General features: G+C 31.8%; 1 long non-coding RNA gene across 2 annotated transcripts; it reads left to right on the forward strand.

Annotated features, from left to right (window-relative positions):
• Positions 1-238: 238 nt before the first annotated feature.
• LOC129882894 (uncharacterized) lies at positions 239-3,134 on the forward strand. Of its 2 annotated transcripts, XR_008765846.1 has the most exons (3): positions 239-1,395; positions 1,592-2,500; positions 2,552-3,134. It is a non-coding gene; the product is annotated as an uncharacterized LOC129882894 (long non-coding RNA). The 2 variants fall into 2 exon arrangements; XR_008765845.1 differs by having other exon boundaries at positions 239-2,500.
• Positions 3,135-6,217: the final 3,083 nt, after the last annotated feature.

Raw genomic sequence — 6,217 nt, forward strand, 5'->3', positions numbered from 1 at the left:
GCATATATTTACATAGTATATACATAAGTAGCTACTTTAATGTTAATTAATTTAGATGATATTTTACTTGACAATTAATTGTAATTATTGCTTAATTAAATTTAATGTAGTCTATTTTTAATCTCAATTTCTTCAATCTCAATCGTAGATTGCATTTGATCGGATGACTCCCATTCGTTCTTATCTCTTCCCCACCCCAAAAACCCTAAACTATCTTATCATTCTTATTTCTAAAAAAAAAAGAGACCTGACTCTCTCTCTAACTTTTTTTTCCCACCTAACTCTCTCTATTCATCTTCTTCTCCAAAGAGAAGAAGACACACACAAGCCGCCGCACCTCCACCCTCACCACCACCGCGTCTTCTCTCTTCCTCACTGCGCCACCACCTCTCCTCCTTCTTGCTGAGCAGCACAACGCCACCAGCTGCACGAGCTGCCACCAACAGAAGCAACCACGAGCAGCTCCGATCGGCAGCAACGCCTCCGACGACGAGCAACCAGTTCCGCCAAAAATCCCTCCATCGTCCTCGTCTCCAACACAGCGAGCAACGAGGCTAACAACAGTCAAACGATTCTTCAAGGTTTGATATTTGGGCATATATATTTTGGATCTAATCGTTTCAAAAAAAAATAAAAAATCGGATCTACAAGATCCGTCCCAGGTACGTTCTTGTGATACTCACTTGCTCTATAAGAGTTTATTCAATGTGTTGTTTTCTGTTGAAACGAGCTTTTAGATTTGAAATGGGTACTAGTATGATTCAACTATAATTTAGCTTAACTTGTTAGTGTTTTCGTGTAAGTTAAGTTGATGCCATGTATGACTTTAACTTCTATATTTTGTCCTCTATCATCATATTAAGATATTTGATGGGTTAACTATGAAGAATTTTAGTATGACTTTGTATCTTTGATTATTATTCCGTCACTTCTATTTTTTTTTATATTTTATTTCTCTTCCAAATGAGTTTTTCCGATTTGAGATCCACATGCTTCTTTAGTATATGATGGTTTAAAGTTTCATTTTTTTTAGTTTATAAATTATTATGGATTGTGCATCGTTGAAAATTATTTGAGTTTAAGCATATGTGTTGATGAATATTTATTTATTTCTTACATGCGTGCAATGATATGTAGTTTGGTGTTAGTGAATTTGTGTGTGTGTTTGGTGGTTTTACTTTTTGTAAAAATTATTTGGTTTATGTACTATTGGTGTGCACATGGTTGTCAAGTTGTGTGTTGTATAAAATATTATATGATGTGATTGTGTACTTTTGTTAGAATATTGTTTTTTTTGTTATTATTATATATTGTGGAAGATGAATAAAGTGGTTGATGTTTGTTGTATTATGGCAGTTAGTTTGTATTTTGTATTGATATGTCTATTTTGATAAAGTTGCTGGTAACTGGTAAAGTTGCTGCCATGTGACCAGGAGGTCACGGGTTCAAGCCTTGGAAACAGCCTCTGGCAGAAATGCAAGGCAAGACTGCGTACAATAGACCCTTGTGGTCAGGCCCTTCCCCGGACCCCGCGCATAGCGGGAGCTTTAGTGCACCGGGCTGTCCTTTTTTTTATGTCTATTTTGATAAGACATGCCATGTGTGTGATGTGTGGGCATTTTTTTTTCATGATATTAATTGTTCATATTATTATTTGTATGTACTACATTTAATGGTAGTTTTATTTATCAGTATTTTCACATATGTTGTATGATGGTTATATGTATGTTATATGGAGGATTGTATATTATGAGCGTGTGTATTAATTGCTAACATATAACAACTATGTCTGCATTTATAAATTTAGTACGATTGATCTTGCTGCTTTATTTGGATTAAAATAGATTGGTACTCCACTATTTAAGGTTTGTTAATTAATTTACCGTATTTAGTTTGGGCATAGTTTAATCTCAGTACATGTTTCCCTTAATGGACATTACTTCTTTTTTAGATTGCTTATGGAAATTGTAAGCATGATACTATTTATAATTTGACTATTTCTCTAATTAAGTTTGAGTAACTTCTTGTACAATTATTGATAGTGGGTCCCTTTGACATAACTTTTGACTTTTTGAAACATCTTTTTGAATGAATTTTGTATCAAATCTAAAAAGAAGATTTGGTTTTGATTTGGTGGAGAGAATTTTGAAAATCTTGTCTATCTTTTTGAAATAGAATACACCCCGCTTGACTTATTGGTCAAAAGTTGAAATTTTAAATTGGCTAATGGGTTTTGTTGATTTCATGATCTTTTACCCATGGGGTATCACTATAAGAGGAGGACACAGACAGAGACAAAGGAAAAAAAAACAAGAGAAAAGGAAGAACACGACCTAATTTCACTTTTTCTTTTAATACCTCATATTCATTAGAATACAAGGAAGTTGTTAACAAAATACTTATTGTTTTGAGTTCTTTCTTTTTCCTTTTTGCTACTTCAACTTGTTTGGATCTCGGATATTGCTACCGCTTTTCGTTGACATAAAACTCATATTAACTGGTTAGTATTTTTTTTTTTTTATTATTTTTTATTGTGCTGTCTTTATTTTAGGTTCTTACATATTATATCTTGTCAAAATAAATACATGAAGTATCCAGGTTAGTTCCCACTTTCTTTGATATATTGGTTTATTATTTTGAAATGTGTTCTTGTTCTATTTGTTTGCTTTGTTGTAGCAAAATTATATAATCATGATATACCTCTATATATATTTGTATATTGGTTATGTTTTCTTTATGATTTAGCAGGGTTTGAACTTCAAAGTTCAAGACACGAGGAGTTGTGAACGAAAGTTTAAGATGTCATTATTTCGTTTACATTTCGTATTATTTATTCATTTACCTTTTATTTTAGTTTGTAATAATCTTGTAAAAACTATACTCTACATAATAATAAACATTTGGGGACTGTCTAAAGGGGTTTGGGGGTAGATAGGCCTTCGGAAATGATGGAAATCGACCCGAACAGAAAAATGACAAACTTTATATATTTTGTCTTTCGATTAATAAGCCGGCGCTGATCCGAAGATGATAAGAATGTAGATATTTTTATGTCCTTTAGACTTTTAAATATTTTTGTTTGTATATATTTGGGGGTAGTTTAATATTTTTAAAATTTATTGATTTTTTAGGCATCACTAATCTTATTAGAAGTTTTCACCCAAATTATATTTATGACACATTACTTATTCAGGCATCTACACTTATTTATTATCTTATTTATTTCTTTATTTATTATCTTCTTATCGTGTCTACAAATAAAGTAACTAGTTCTAATACTCGACATTCGTATTAGTTACCACAAATTCAGGTAAGCTTATTCATCCATATGATTTTAAACATACATCTATATTTCAATACATAAAATTTTCATATGTTTAAGTATATTATTTTTACCATATAAATAAATATATATTATTATTAAATTTTCTCCATTCATATTATAGACATATATATGACATACCTTTTATTTGCACAATTTTCTCAAAATTAAATAAAACTCTTCTGTTTAATATTTTCTAAAGTGACAAATGAATAAATATCTCTAATTATTTTTCTAAAACTAAGTTTAAGCACTATCTTCAGATAGACTCTGAGGGATATCTAATACCTTTCCTTCGGAATAACTTGAACCCCCTTAATTAAGATTTATTGGTTTTGTAGATATTTTTAAATAATTAATTGTTTTCTAATAATTCTAAATTATGGTGATTCATTAAATTAAACTATTTTTAAATAATTGAATTGATTATTTTATGAATCATCACGGCATTTCTCCTTATTTGCAAAAAAATAGTGATTTAACACTTATTATAGTTACGTATCTGAGTTCATCATATAATAAAATTTTATTTTTTATAGTATATATAAAGACAATTTTATTTTTTATAGTATATATAAAGACACATACTTTTAAATTATTTTAATAATTATTTATTCTTTACTAATATTTCACCTAGCGTTTGTATAAGTATTCAGAGATATCTTTCGAAAATAATATTTAGAAGTGTTTTTCTTTTCATATGGTAAAAAAGTTATGTTTTTTTTTCAAAGAACATACTTTTATTATTGCATAAAAGCTACTATTTCTTCTATACATTTACATTATTTTACTCATATTTTATACATATAGTTGACAATAACATACATTTTCTTGATTCATATTTTTTTATACATATATTTTATATAATTTTAATACATATTCTTCACATATATATGTGTTATACTTGTAAATAATAATTTTATCCCTCACTCATTGATAAATTAAGTCTAGTCGGGTATTACATTTTGTAAATTTTGAAGGGTGCCTAACACCTTTCCTTTGGAATAATGTAAATCCTTTTCTAGAATCTAAATTGGTTTTTCAAAGATTGAAACGTGAGTCATACAGGTCATGCATCAAATAGGTTTTCCTTATTTTCCTTAATAAATTAGGTGGCGACTTTATACAATAATCAATCCTTTTAGAGTCCATATGTTGTGCTTTATCTAACCTCGGTAAAAAATAGTGCATAACAAATATGAAACCTCATGAGAATTGATTTGCTTGAATGTGTATGTCACATGCATAATTGTTTAAAAATACTTGCTTGATTGTCTCTTAATTACAGACATGGCAACAAAAAGTATTATTGCTGACTTGAACAAAGGTGAAAAATTGAACGGTGACAATTATGACATCTAGAATCCTAAAATATGGTATGTACTGAAAGAGCAAAATGCTCTCGAAGGTACAAACCATGTTTTGAACCAACCATAAGAGGGTAACACTTCATGACACAAAAGAGACCTTGAAGCTTATAAAACACGTGGAATAATAGTTAGTTCTGTTGTTGATGACCTTATACATGTATGTGAGGAATTCCCAACTGCTCATGCTATCTGGGCACATCTGCGAGGAACATATGGGGGTACATCTGTGATCCGCCTCCGACAGTTGACTATCAAATTTGACACTTACAAGAAGCGTCATGATCAAAATATCAAACAACACCTAAGAGTGATGTCAAACATGATAGCCCAACTCAAAAGTGTCGGTCAGGTTCTCTCAGATGAACAACAAGTTCAGGCAGTGATCCAGTCTCTTCTCAATAATTGAGACATTTTAAGGTTAACTTAACCCATAATGATAATATAAAACCCTTCTCTGATGGTGCCCGCCATGTTGAACTTGAAGATGAGCGGTTTAGTGCTGCTAAAACTACTGTTAATGTCTTTGTGGCAGAGTCAAGTGGTACAAAGTCTTCAGGATTCAAGCGCAAAAAGAATTGTAAAAGAAATAGGAAGAATAAAGAGATCGGAGAAGGACCCTTTAAGAAACAGAAGAAACCAAATTCCAAGAAGGAAAAATGATTTTTCAAGAAGAGAGACAAGAAAAAATGAAGTGCTACAATTGTCAAGTTCTAGGGTATTTTGCTCGTGAATGTACCGAGCCAAAAAAGAAAGCATTTCTAAACGCATCTCTAAGTGCTTCGTATGTTTCTAGCACTTCTTTACAAACTGATTCTTATCCTATGTGGATTGTAGACTCAAGATCCACCGACCACGTGAGTCGAGATCGAGAAGTATTTTTGAAGTTTCATTGAGTTTCACCTGGATCAAGGTGGATCTATGTAGGAAATTGTCACGCCCCGGGAGGGTACCCTAGACGTAACCGGCACTCAGAAACCATTTCTGGCTCCCAAGCGAACCACATAGCCTGATCACACATCCGTTCATTCATTCATTCAGCGGAAAATTTAAAAATAAAGAATAATTTAGCGGGCAACTCAAATCACCCATCCAACTCGAAGAATAAAGGCCATGGGCCGACCGATCAACTAAAATATTTGTCATCTAAAAATAGTTTGACAAAAATAACTCAAGGAAAGAAATACTTAATCGACGCATCACTATTTAGTCTATGAAGCCTCTATCACTACTATCTAATTGGTGCCAATGACATGTTCATGGCTAACTCAAATAAAAATAAAAAGATCTAACTCGATGTAAGAATACACAAATGGTGTCCTCCGAATGTATGGGAGGACTCACCAATACGCTGAGTGCAAATAGATTCCCAATAATGCTCCTATTGACGATCTCATAAACCTGTCTCTGCATCATGAAACGATGCAGGCCAAATGGCGTCAGTACGTGGAATGTACTGATATGTAAAATGGCAGAATGAAACATACCTTAAGGAAGAGTAACGTTGGTTCAAATATCTCAACTCTAG

Source organism: Solanum dulcamara, chromosome 3, assembly GCF_947179165.1.
Source record: "Solanum dulcamara chromosome 3, daSolDulc1.2, whole genome shotgun sequence".
Taxonomy (NCBI): Eukaryota; Viridiplantae; Streptophyta; class Magnoliopsida; order Solanales; family Solanaceae; genus Solanum; species Solanum dulcamara.